The following is a 13,154-nucleotide window of genomic DNA, read 5'->3' on the forward strand; positions in this document are numbered from 1 at the left end:
TTTTATTTCCAATATGGTAAACGTCTATAAATATAACCCAGATAAACAAAAACGCTTTGGAGAGATCCTCAATAATTTTTAATAGGATAACGATACTGAAAACAAAAGTTTGAGAATCACTGATCTAGGTGATCTCTAAGGCCTGAATCCAATATTGTCCACAGTGATGACTTCCTTCTTTGTCTCACAGGGTTGTAGTGAGGATCAGATTCACTAATGGGCAAGAAATGTGTAACTCTGGGCAAGTCACTTAACCCCAGTTGCCTCAGAAAAAAAAAAAGGGAGGGTTGGACTAGCTAACTTCTAAAGTTAAGGTTCCTTCTGATTCTGAATAATATAAACATGAAATAAGGGTTCTTTTTATATCGTAGAGCGGGTCAGGTCTGATATAGTTCTTAGCACATCGTCACAGAAGTAGTTTCAGACTATTGTGGCTATGAAATTCTGACATCCCCATTTCTTAGGATCCCGGTTTTCTATTCACTATCTCACATTATTGGTAAATGACAAGCATGAGGAAAAAATCTAAATGTCCACTAAACAGCTACCCTAGCCCATCTGTGGCTGCATCTTTTTTAAGCTGGGTGCCAAGCTTAAAGTGTAAGTAGGGTGGATTTCTGAGAACTCTGAAGAGGTGCTTGGTATGGTTGCCCCACATGATGGAAATTACCTGGGGATCTGAAATTCAAAGTGAGGAAAGAGAATTTGATCACTTTAAATTACCAGATTTTTATAGATAATAAAAATGAAGGCTCAGAGGTTGTGATTTCCTATCTTCAAGAATAGAAAAAGCACCTGGAATTCAAATCCAGGTGTCCTAGCTCCAAATACAGGCCTCATTCAAATATATTATCCTGGCCCATTTAATCATTCCTCTTCCTTTGCAGTCATATGTTTTGTATGTTACCTTGAAATGTTGTCTTTTAGACAATAGCTCCCAACCTATGGACAGACTCAGAAATACAATTATTGTTGAGAGGCTTGCTTGCTAAACTTTATGTGGGCCACTAAGTAGTGCAGTTGATAGAGTACCACACAGGAGTCAGGAAGACCTGGTCTCAGATGTATTTTTTTATTATCTTAGGCAAGTCACTTAACTCTGTTTGCCATAGTTTCTGAAGAAGGAAATGACTCCAGTATCCTTGCCTAGAAAATCCTAAAAGGAATCACAGAAAACTGGACATGACTGAAAAATGACTAAACAACAAACCATATGTACTCCAAGCATTATCATATTGTCAATCAACGAGCATTAATTATTTATTCCATATTGAACACTTCTCTAGTTGCTAAGAATATAAAAAATCAAAAATGTGGCAGTCCTTCCCTTTAAGGAGCTTGCATTCTGTTACTTTGAATTTTCTTAATCATTGGATATCAATAATACAAATACTGTCATACAGGGGTCTATGAAATGTTTTAACACTGTAAAATGGCCCACACTCCCCTAAAGTAGAGATGATGTAAGATGACACCTCCTCCCCTTATTTTGCTGAAGTAAGAGATCCAAAGGGGTAAAGTATTACAAATCATATTTTCATTGTGTTTGCTATTTTTTTCTATTCTTCAAAAATTTTTATATATTGTTTGTTATATGTGATGGTTCTCTGTAAAGAGAAATAGGAGAGGTAGAAGGGACTTTAGGTGATTTAAAAGCAAAAACAATAAAAATTATTTTTAAGTCGTCCTGCTAAAAAAAAAATTGGCAGTGAAGTCAAGAGTAATGTTAACTGTTTTCACAGTACAACTATACACATACATATATCATAATTTATAAAGATAGATATACATACATACACACAAACTATCTAATTTGGTCTTTTCTGTAACTATGTACGGGTAAAATAAATAAGGGTAAGTATTATCAGATATTTTAAATTACTAGAGCATGGATACATAGCACAATAAAAGCATGTTGGCAATTATTTTACAATTGCAGTACGCCTCCTCTGTCTGTGGAGTATGGCTTTTAAAAGTCAACATTTAATTTCAATATCGCTTTCCCATGAATTTACATTGGAAGACATTATCTGGGATAGTCTCACACCTTGAATTAAGTTTTGTGATTTCAGGTAATTAGGTGAGAAATCATTACTGGGATGGCATTGTAATTAATACTGTAAACCTTTAGTCGGGGGTTGTACAGAACAAAAAAGTTTACCTACTGGACACATTTTGGGGAACTCCAGTCAGAAAATATAGGAAAGTCATCTTTACAAACAGTTCACAATATTAAAGAAGATAAGTTTGATTGTAAATCCAAGGCAAGCAACCCATTCTTCTTGGGAAATAAACACTCTTAAGTGATCAAACATTTGCAAAGAGCTATAAAACCCACAGACCCTTAATCCAAAACAGAGGGATTCTAAAGTTTGCTTGTGTTGTCCAGTAAGCTCTTGCAGGTGCCGTGATGAATGATGATGTGTAGTGCTTCACTGCTCCCAGCAGGTGTCACCAGGATGTCTCCTATTCACACCCACTTCTGCACAGGACGTCTCACATTTATCTAGACTGTCCATACAATTGTCTTTTAGTCACTTAGGACTAAAAAACATTTCCCTGTTGAGGAAAAAAAATTCATTTTATCTCAATTGAAAAAGCTTCATGTATTCTTTTCTGGATATATAACAGCCAAGTGGCAAAATGGACCTCAAATCAGAGAGACAAGAGTTGAAATCTAGCCTCAGATGATTACTGTGTGATCCTGGGCAAATCACTTAATCTCTGCCTGCCTTAGTTTCCTCATCTGTAAAATAGGAATAATATTAGCACCTATCTCACACGGTTGTTATAAGAATAAAATATAACATTTCTAAAACGCCTTGCAAAGTTTTAAGTGCTATATAAATGCTAGTTATTGTAATTATTATTATTATTTATAAATATATAATATATAAATAAAAATATATAAATAAATAAAAATAAATTATTAATTTATTTACAAAGGAGAATCCTAATATGGGAGGAGTGATGGAAAGAACATTGGGAAGTAACTGATTTTTTTTTTCTATCTTCAATAAAACTTTTTAAAAGAATAATTGACTGGGAGATGACAGTGCTCCTTCAGTGGTAGTTTGATAAAGATAAAGGAAGTTTCTATTTAAGGACTGTCACTCCACAAATTTTGATATCCTTTACTCAAGCACAACAGAGGACTGGCTTCCACTAAAAGGAATACTTCCTAATTGGTTAGCAGTTCACTAGCTCCCACATTAGCTCTTTTAAGCACTCTGTTGGTACTGTTCAGCCCACCGAGGATTGTCAATGATTTCCATTGGTTACAAGGGGAAAGACTCTGCATTTCTTAACCATCAAGTATTCATTTCCTTTGATAGACATCAATCCTTTGCTCTCCAGCAGAGAGAAGGGAGGGAGAAATATTTTACCTTTCAGTGCTTTAGTGTCTGATCTCATAGCACTTGGAATTTTTGTCTCATCTATTCTAATTAATATAATTTATGTGTGTCGATATTTTCTCCCCTGACTAAATCATGAGCTGCTTAACTTGTGTTGAATGAATAAATGGTGATCTGGGATTTCAAACCTATTACTGGATTATAAACTCTACAAGGAGGGACCAAGTTGTTTACCTTGTAAAGAACACTCAATAAATGCTTGGAAAGACATTTTCCTCCAAAAGAGGATTGGAATTGGAATCCCACCTCTGTGACGTCAAACAATTCATTTTACCTCCCTAAATTTAAATTTCCTCATCTGTAAAGTGAAAGGACTGGATAAAATGACCTTTAAACTACCTTTGAGCTCTAAATCTACACGATTATTGCTGAATGGATGATAATATAATGCTAGATGACAGGGATACAGCATGAGACAATATTAAGTCAATCAACAAGCATTTTTCAAGTGCTTACAATATGCCAGGCATTGTTCTGAACCAGGGGTCCTCAAACTTTTTAAATAGGGGACCAATTCACTGTCCCTCAGACTGTTGGAGGGCTGGACTATAGTAAAAACAAAAACTTTGTTTTGGGGCCTTTAAATAAAGAAACTTCATAGCCCTGGGTGAGGGGGATAATCGTCCTCAGTTGCCGCATCTGGCCTGTGGGCTGTAGTTTAGGACCCCTGTTAAAATCTGAACTGTGGGAAGACAAATGCAAACCAAAAGAAAAAAACAGCCTTTGCCCCCAAGGAGCCTATATTCTAGGGAGGGAAGATAACACATTAAAGGAAACTCCAAAAGGTACCCACCTAGGCACATGCAGTCAGAGAGCCCAAAGAAGAAGGAACATGTTGGCTTGGGAACTTTTCTTAAAATTGTGGTTGCAACTAATCAGAGGAAGGGGGATCCAGGGACACAGGGATATGAAAAAAGTTCCTTGTGAAAAAGCTGCTTCTAGTATTGGAGAGAAAGAACCCTAGAAAGCTAGGAGCAAAGCCCAGATAATGTAGTGGAAAGAAAATTTTGCCCTAAGAGCCCTGAGCTCCAAGTTGAGTTTATCCAGGTTCTGCCACTTAAGTTTCTGACTTTGAGAATTTCTCTGGGAAAATCAGAAACTTTATGAGCAAAATTACAAACCACTTTTCACACAAATTAAGTCTGATCTAACCAACTAGAAAAATATTAAATGCTCTTGGATAGGGCAAGCAAATATAATAAAGATGACAATATTACCCAAACTAATCTATTTGTTTAGCGCTATACCAATCAGACTCCCAAAAAACTATTTTAATGACCTAGAAAAAATAACAACAAAATTCATATGGAAAAACAAAAGGTCAAGAATTTTAAGGGAATTAATGAAAAAAAAAATCAAATGAAGGTGGCTTAGCTGTACCAGATCTAAAATTATATCATAGAGCAGCAGTTACCAAAACCATTTGTTATTGGGTAAGAAATAGATTAGTTGATTAGTGGAATAGGTTAGGTTCAAGGGACAAAACAGTCAACAACTATAGCAACCTAGTGTTTGACAAACCCAAAGACCCCAGCTTTTGGGATAAGAACTTACTGTTTGATAAAAATTGCTGGGAAAATTGGAAACTAATATGGCAGAAACTAGGCATTGATCCATACTTAACACCGTACACCAAGATAAGGTCAAAATGGGTTCATGACCTAGGCATAAAGAATGAAATTATTAATAAATTAGAGGAACATAGGATAGTTTACCTCTCAGACCTGTGGAAGGGGAAGGTCTTTATGACCAAAGCAGAACTAGAGATCATTACTGATCACAAAATAGAAAATTTCGACTATACCAAACTGAAAAGTTTTTGTACAAACAAAACTAATGCAGACAAGATTAGAAGGGAAGCAATAAACTGGGAAAATATTTTTACAGTCAAAGGTTCTGATAAAGGCCTCATTTCCAAAATATATAGAGAATTAACTCTAATTTATAAAAAATCAAGCCATTCTCCAATTGAAAAATGGTCAAAGGATATGAACAGACAATTCTCAGATGAAGAAATTGAAACTATTTCTAGTCATATGAAAAGATGCTCCAAGTCATTATTAATCAGAGAAATGCAAATTAAGACAACTCTAAGATACCACTACACACCTGTCAGATTGGCTAAGATGACAGGAAAAAATAATGATGATTGTTGGAGGGGATGTGGGAAAACTGGGACATTGATGCATTGTTGGTGGAGTTGTGAACGAATCCAACCATTTTGGAGAGTAGTTTGGAACTATGCTCAAAAAGTTATCAAACTGTGCATACCCTTTGATCCAGCAGTGTTACTACTGGGATTATATCCCAAAGAGATTATAAAGAAGGGAAAGGGACCTGTATGTGCACGAATGTTTGTGGCAGCCCTTTTTGTAGTGGCTAGAAACTGGAAACTGAATGGATGTCCATCAGTTGGAGAATGGCTGAATAAATTGTGGTATATGAATATTATGGAATATTACTGTTCTGTAAGAAATGACCAACAGGATGATTTCAGAAAGGCCTGGAGAGACTTACACGAACTGATGCTGAGTGAAATGAGCAGGACCAGGAGATCATTATATACTTCAACAACAATACTATATGATGACCAGTTCTGATGGACCAGGCCATCCTCAGCAACGAGATCAACCAAATCATTTCTAATGGAGCAGTAATGAACTGAACTAGCTATGCCCAGAAAAAGAACTCTGGGAGATGACTAAAAACCATTACATTGTTCCCAATCCCTATATTTTTGCCCACCTGCATTTTTTATTTCCTTCACAAGCTAATTGTACAATATTTCAGAGTCTGATTCTATTTGTACAGCAAAATAACGGTTTGGTCATGTATACTTATTGTGTATCTAATTTATATTTTAATATATTTAACATCTACTGGTCATCCTGCCATCTGGGGGAGGGGGTGGGAGGTAAGAGGTGAAAAATTGGAACAAGAGGTTTGGCAATTGTTAATGCTGTAAAGTTACCCATGTATATATCCTGTAAATAAAAGGCTATTAAATAAAAATAAAAAAAAATTCCCAATCCCTATATTTTTGCCCACCTGCATTTTTTATTTCCTTCACAAGCTAATTGTACAATATTTCAGAGTCTGATTCTATTTGTACAGCAAAATAACGGTTTGGTCATGTATACTTATTGTGTATCTAATTTATATTTTAATATATTTAACATCTACTGGTCATCCTGCCATCTGGGGGAGGGGGTGGGAGGTAAGAGGGGAAAAATTGGAACAAGAGGTTTGGCAATTGTCAATGCTGTAAAGTTACCCATGCATATAACCTGTAAATAAAAGGCTATTAAATAAAAAAAAAATTATCAAATACTCATTTTTAAAAGCTAAAAAAAAAGAGAGAGAGAATTTCTCTGGGCTGTGGTTCCTTCATCGATAAAAATGAGTTGGTCATACTAATTCACATTTCCTTCCTTAGAGGTAGTCTGTGATATAATGGATAGTGTTCTGGGTCTAGAGTCAAATCTAGCCTCAAACACTATATGATTTTGGATAAGCCATTTAGCTTTTATTTGCCATAGTTTCCTCAACTGTAAAATGAGGATATTGTACCTATTTCAAAGGGTCATTATAAGAATCAAATGAGGTAATATTTGTATAGACAAAGCAAAACAAAAACCACTTAGTATGGTACTTGGCAACTAGTAGGTACTATATAAATGCTTATTTCCTTCCCTATTCCCTTAAGTTTATTGTCCTTTATGATTTATGATTTATCACCCTATCTTTCACATCTGAAATATCTCAAAGATCCTGTCTTACCATCAAGATGAAGGAAATCCTTTTTCTCCATTCATGCCTTTACTTATAGCAATCCCTCCTTCCTGGACTCCCTACTGAAATCCTGCCTTCAAGATCTAGCTCAAAATCTACTTCACCCCAGAACCCTTCCAAGAATCACCTAATTAAAAAGAAGTCTTCCCTCCACCAATATAGCATGTTGCTTTTTATGCAGGTATATGAAAACAATTTGTAATTTTTGTCTAAATGGGGAACTCCTGATGTGAAAATTCTCTTCACTAATATCAGTCTCTGTACTTTAGTGGATAAATCCTACAGAGCCACCTGAAATACAGAGGAAAAAGTAGCTCCTTCAAGGTCACATGAACAGTACAAGTCTGTGATGAGTTATGAATATGGGCCTTCCTGATGCCAAGCCCCACCCTTCTACCCACTGTAACTTGTACACATTGCTTCTTCCATAAACTGAGGATTAAATGAAGCGGTCTCTAAGGTCCATTTCAGCTCTAAATCGTCTGATCCTCTGCCAGAATGACATCTTAATATGTTACATATTAAAGTTTTATTTGGAATAGGTTGTGTTTTACTTCTTGCCAAAATGGAAGTCCAAACAAGAAACAGACCAGAAAACTCTATCTTCTCAAGCAAAATCCTGAGGTGTGCAACAGACTGAGAAATTCAATAAGAAGCTACAATAACTTCTTTCACTATGAAATTACAGGAGTTCAGCTAGAAGCCTATAAACAATAGGAAAGGGGACTCCTCCAGCCAAAAAAAAAAAAGTACTAAAAAGAACACCCAAAGGAAAAGTCCTAGGAGCCTTATAGCCAAAATCTAGAGTTCCCATATCAAAGGAAAAATTCTACAAGCATCCAGAAGTTCAGGTAACAAGGAACTGCTATCAAGAACACACAAGACCTGGCAACTTCTACTAAAAATCAGAGGATATTTTGAAAAACTCTACACCACAAGGAAAATAGAGCAGGACTTCTTAAAACTTTTTTCACTTGTGATGACCCCCTTTTGCCTGAGAAATTTTTATGTGACCCCAGGTATATTGGTATATAAAAGAAGTACTAAAATCAAACATTTACTGATAATAAATCATAATTTCACAATCCCCACATTAATTTACAAGACCTCCATATGGGGTTGTGACCCACAGTTTAAGAAGCTGGGGAATAAAGGATTTTAAAGCATTTCTGATAAAAGGAACAGATATGAATAAGTAACTTTGAAATATAAACACAAAAATACAGAGAAACTTAGAAAGGTAGATTTATTTGAGCAACTGGAAGGAAATACATAATGATATCATACAAACATCCTAGTAGAAGGAAAAGAAGCAGCATTTCTTCAAACTTTAATGTTTTAAGAGGATAATGAGATAGTTGAATAAGAAAAACAAGTCCTAGGAACAGACTTATTCTGTTCTGGTTTTTTTTAAGGGAAATAAAAGGGATTAAAAAGAGAAATATGCTAGTGCAGAAGAGTTTAGAATTTGCTATTTCTCATTATTGGGGTGTACAAAAAGAATATACAAATATAACGGGGTAAGGGTAGGGTATTAACTGAAACTGATAGAAGAGGGTTGAGTTTGGTGTATAATTATCAAAACCAATAGGAACACATTATAGAAGGGGTGAGAAAATGTATAACTCTAAGGAGGTATAACAAGAAAAATGAAAGAATTGGAATCTAAGACAAGGAGGGTATGCCTCAGATAAATTGTGGTATAGGAATATAAAGTATTATTGTACTGTATCATGAAAGTTTCAGAAAATCCTAGATAGTATCAAATGATGCAGAATAAAACAACCAAGAGCACAATTTATAGGACAGCAGAAATCAAGAAAAATAACTAAAATACTTAAGAAATCTAGTCAATGCAGTGAACAGACATGTTTCCAGAGCACCTATGATAGAGCATGTTATCCATCTCCTAATAGAGAAGCACAAGATACAGAGATACTATATACCTTTGGACATAGCCACTATCTGGATTCATGTTACTGTACAATACTTACTTGTTACAACGGGTTTTTTTTTTCCTCTTTCATTTTCAGTGGGAGTGGGAAGACTTCAAGGGAGGAGAATTAGCAATAGTGATGCCCCCACAAAAAAAAAGGATCACTGTATCATTTTAAGAACCCAAAAGAGAACAAAAGGAAGATAAGAAGGAAGCATAAACAGAATAATTTTGAAAGTAATGTGAAGAATTTATTATATGCTTTCAAAAGGAACAAGCACTATGAAATGAATATTCATAGTTTCATGTAGAACCCTCTTTTTATGTTCTCTACTATTTATAGAAATGTTTTTGTTTAAGTTCAGAATTTAAAAAAAAAAAAGAAATATATTGTCATTCTACACAATAAACTCTAGGGCAATGAACTTCTCTATTTCCCCTATGACTAGTTCAGTGCCTTGTACATAATAGGCACTTAGTGTTTGTTTTGGATTTAATTGAATTGAAGACAGCATAACTTAATACTTTACTGGGTAGTTGTGATAAAAGTGCAATGTGTGACAGAGTACTCGATGACCAGTCCTCCAATATATCTATAGGAAATGTGAATTGTTTTATCACTTCCTGAATCTGCCTTTTATTTGTAAAGCCATGACAAGAAGTTCTTATTTTACACTGGGACTTTGGAAAGAAACAATAATAGTTTACTAGCCCTCTAGTGAAATCTTTTTTCCCCATTTTGAAAATGAAGAAACTGAGGCATGAAGAAGGGTAAGTGAAGTGACTTTTCCTGTGCTCCCGGCTCAGTCTAGCTCATATCGCTTCTCAAGAAACAATTTTTTGTTGTTGAATTGTGTTTGCGATTCCTAGTGACCCCATTTAGGGCTTTTCTTGGCAGCGATCAATGTTTCCCTCTCCAGGCCCATTTTACAGATGAGAAAACTGAGGCAAACAGGGTTAAGTGACCAGCACACAGCTGGTAAGTGTCTGAGGTCAGATTTGAACTCTGGAAGATGTCTTCCTGACTCTAGGTCTGGTACTTTGTCCACTGTGCCATTTAGCTGCCCTATCAAGAAACCAGAGCAAATATTTATTAAGTGCCTCCTGTGGAGATCAAAGTCCTAAGTGCCCATGCTATAACAAGTTTAAACAAGACACAGCATTTACTGTTCCTCTTAAAGTTTCTAATCTGGGCAGTGTTGTATAGTGTGTAGGAAGCTAGACTTGGATTCAGCTGGCTTTAAATACTGCCTCCTTCCTCTGACCCTTGCAAATCATGAGATTCTGAACAAATCACCTAACCTCTCCTACTCTCAGTCTCTTCATCTGTACATTGGGGATAGTAATGGCCCATACCTTGCAGTTATCATGAAGAGTAATTGAAATTGTGTGTGTAGAGCAATTTGCCCAAAAAGTTCTATGGGAGATATGATAGCCTGATAAGCAATAAGATACTGACCCAGATACTTGTTATAGGATGTGATAGGATAAGTGTTATAGGATAATTGCATGTGAGAGTTACAAATCCGGGCTTATCTGAGATAGGAAGAAGGAGGGCCCCGCGGTGGAGGGTGGCATTTAAGTTGAAAAACAGATGGGTAGGAATTCAGCTTATAGAAATAGGGAGGGAGACACAGAAGGGAGACTTCATAGGGCTTGTCCCTTGCCTTAAAGTAGTCCAGTTGGTCTAGAAGAAAATAATATAAAAAAGGTGAGCATGAAGAGGGGTTAGATCTTGAATGCCAGGCAAAGGAGAAGAGGATATTTCTCTATCCAGTACAAAAAAAAAAAAAAAAAAAAAACCAAAAACTATACATTGTGATACCTAAGAAGAAGGAAAGAAGAAAAGGATGAGGAAATGGGAAGGAAGGAATAAGAGAGCAAGAGCACGTTAGGGACTTAATAATTTTCAACTCAATAAAGATTGGAAGGGCTTCTACGTCGTTGAGGCTGGAGCCCACAAATAAGACGCTGTATAGGAAATGCTATACAAACTTCAAAGCGCTATGTAAGATTCAGTTATTATTACTACACCACTGAAGCTGCGGCGGCATCTTTGCCAGGAATTGCCTTAATTTCCCTAAGTCGCAGCTTTAGGGCTTTTTCGGGGATTCGGCTCAGTCTCCCACGTCCCCGCCCCAGCCCGCTGGCCCGGGGCCCCTGGCTGCAGCTGGATCCCCGAGGCTGGGGGCAGAGGATGCTCCGACTCCCAGGAACGTTCCGGACCTCCGAGCCCGGGCTCCCTCTTCCCAGCGCGACGTCCCGGGGATGCTGGATGCCGCCGGCCTTGGCGTGAGATAAGCGGAGAACATCATGCTCGCTTTGGCCGTTCATACGCAAACCGGGGGTAGCGGGCCCCGAGGGCCGCTCCGATAAAGCGGCTCCACCTTCGCTGCAGCTGCAACAGGGGGAAGACGGAGCCACGGAACTGCTCGTGCTACCATCGGGCTGAAGCCCAAGAAAGCCTGAGCCCCGCCCGCGGTCGTGCGGGGACAAGGCCAGCTGTCCTCGGGCGCGCCCTCCTCCCCGCGGGGAGGCTACTGCGAGCGGCTCTCTCCTGTGTGAGCACACACACACACATTCACACATGTGTATGGATGCACATATATATTGTCTCCGTTTCTGTGTCTCTGTATCTCTGTCTCTGTAACTCTGTTTCTTTGTTTCTATCACAGTCTCTTTGTTTCTGACTCTTATAAGAAGTCTCTGAATGTCCCGATCTCTGTGTCTCTGTCCCCGTCTATTTCTCTCTGACTCTGTCTCTGTAACTGTTTCTCTTTGTCTCTGTCTCTTTCACACTCTCTCTCTGTGTTTCTAACTCTTTTAAGAAATCTATGTCTCTGTCCCTATTTCTCTGACTTTGTTTCTGTAGCCCTCTTTCTGGTTCTCTTTTTCTGTCTCTCACTTTCTCTATTTTTGACTCTTGTAAGAAGTCTCTGTTTCAATTTCTGGTTTCTCTCTCTCTCTCTCTCTGTCTCTCTCTCTCTCTCTCTCTCTGTCTCTCTCGCTTTCTCTCTCTCTTTTACTTTCTCTCTCACTTTCTGTCTCTCACTTTCTGTCTCTCTCTCACTTTCTCTCTGTCTCTCTCACTTTCTGTCTCTCTCTCACTTTCTCTGTCTCTCTCTTACTTTCTCAATCTCACTTTCTCTCTGTCTCTCTCACTTTCTCTCTCTGACTCTCAGTTTCTCTCTGTCTCTCTCTCACTTTCTCTCTCTGTCTGTCTCTCACTTTCTGTCTCTCTCTCTCTCTCTCTCTCTCTCTCTCTCTCTGTCTTTCTCTATTTCTATTTCTGTCTATTTCTTGCTTGAATTAAATGACATTTAATTCCCTTCTTGCTTTAGTTGGATTAGGTGATCTTTCAGGCTCCTCTCCTTCCAGATGAGAAGTTGGACTTCTAATGTCCCTTCTTTTCAGATAAAAAAAAATAGGGTTGTGATTAGGTAACCTTTAAGTTCCTTTCAACTCTGAGTCTATGAGTCAAGGATCCTTTGTGGTCACACGCACACACACACACACGCACACACACGCACACATCCGGCCTGACACTCAGTAGACACATTCCCCAAAACCCAGCCTTATCTTGCTTCTCACAGACTCCTTTTTCAGTTAAGTGTTCTTTACCAGGCAGGTGGTAGAGTCATTTCAGGTCAAATTAACAAACACTTACTAAATGCCCAGGAACTGTGTTAAGTGAAAAGATAGAAAGAAAAGCCAAAGACAGTTCCTGCTCTCAGGGACCTTACAGTCTAATGGGAGAAACAGCATAATGAACAATTCTGTACAAACAAGATATATGCAGCATAAAATGGAGGAAAGGCACTAGTATAAGAAGGATAGGCAAAGGCTTCTTATAAAAGTTGGAATTTAAACAGAGACTTGAAGAAAGCCAAATAAAACAGGAAATAGATATGAGGAGGTAGAGAATTTCAGGCTCGGGATATGGAAGTAGTGGTGATAATACCTTTGTTTAGCACCTTATCTAACACTTGAAAATTTGCAAAGAGCAATAC

This window comes from Sarcophilus harrisii, chromosome 6 (genome assembly GCF_902635505.1).
Source record: "Sarcophilus harrisii chromosome 6, mSarHar1.11, whole genome shotgun sequence".
NCBI classification, from domain to species: domain Eukaryota; kingdom Metazoa; phylum Chordata; class Mammalia; order Dasyuromorphia; family Dasyuridae; genus Sarcophilus; species Sarcophilus harrisii.